This window comes from Pterocles gutturalis, unplaced genomic scaffold (assembly GCF_000699245.1).
Source record: "Pterocles gutturalis isolate BGI_N339 unplaced genomic scaffold, ASM69924v1 scaffold23546, whole genome shotgun sequence".
NCBI classification, from domain to species: Eukaryota; Metazoa; Chordata; class Aves; order Pterocliformes; family Pteroclidae; genus Pterocles; species Pterocles gutturalis.
In genome coordinates, this window is record NW_010103633.1 from 4783 (window position 1) to 5948 (window position 1166).

Here is a 1166-nt window from a genome sequence, read left to right on the forward strand (position 1 = left end):
TGCCTGGGCCAGGGGTGATCCGCAGAGGAGGACACATCCCACAAGCCTCGCTCCTTCCTGGGGACGAGCTGGCTCTGGGACTGATGGGACGTAATTATTGATGAGCACTCATTAGGGCAGCAGAAGCCGCTGTTTCAGACCCAAATGGAATGAGGTTTTTGGATAAATTCCCTTGCCGGATCAGGCCAGCACTCACGGCTCATTGCAAACTCTAACTGGAAAACGGTTTCATCCAAAACGCCCGGCTTCAAGAGCCGTCCAAGCTGGCTCCGGTGCCCTGAGCAGCTGGGCTCCATCTCCAATCCCTCCTGAGCGGCTCTGGCTGGCACTTGAAGCGGCCAAACACCATCGTGACCACCGTGGTTGGTGGGTGAGAGCTGTGACACCGCCACACGTGGACCCACAGCCCCTCCAAGGGCTGGCAATGCCGAGCTGAGGCTCCGCGGCCGCCTCTGAAGATGAAGGTGGTGACGAGGATGCCCCAGCACCCTGCACGTTTCCGGTGATGGAGGAAGCGCGGTGCAGGCCGCGGTGGTTTTGCAGCTCTGTGGGTACAGCGTGCCCCAAAGCGTGGCTGCCGGTCTGCCCTCGGGGATGGAGCCCCACAGGGACGGTGGCTCAGCCATGCACCCCCGGTGCATTCCCGCTGAGCAGGGTGCTGGGGCGATGGCAGCCGGAGAGGCACGGCAGCATTCCCAAGGAGTGAGAGATCAGCATCTCTCCGGCTTTTGCAACATCCACCCCCTCGCCCTTCTCTCTCCAGCATGGCCCTGTGGTCCCACACCACCCCCTTTCCTGCACCCAGATTCTCTCCTCCATGTCCCATAATCCCATAAGCCCCTCCATAATTCCCTGCCCAAGGCCTGGGGACTTTTTCTGGGGGGCAGGACCCCTCTTCCTATTTGCTCTCAAGCACCCCAGACAGAATTTGGATTTCTGCTCCCAGCCTGAGCCAGATGATGGCAAAACCCAAAGGCAGAGGGAGATGCCGGCTGCAGAAAGCTGTCATGCGAAGAACCTTTTTAGCAGCTGAGATGCAACAGGCTGGGAGAGCAGAGTCCTGCCCGGCGCAGGGGGCCAGCAGGTGGGGGAGCTGGCAGGACCCCCGGGCAGGACTGTGGCACTGCTGGGGAGGGTGGCAGAGCAGAGGACCTCTGGGGGACAGG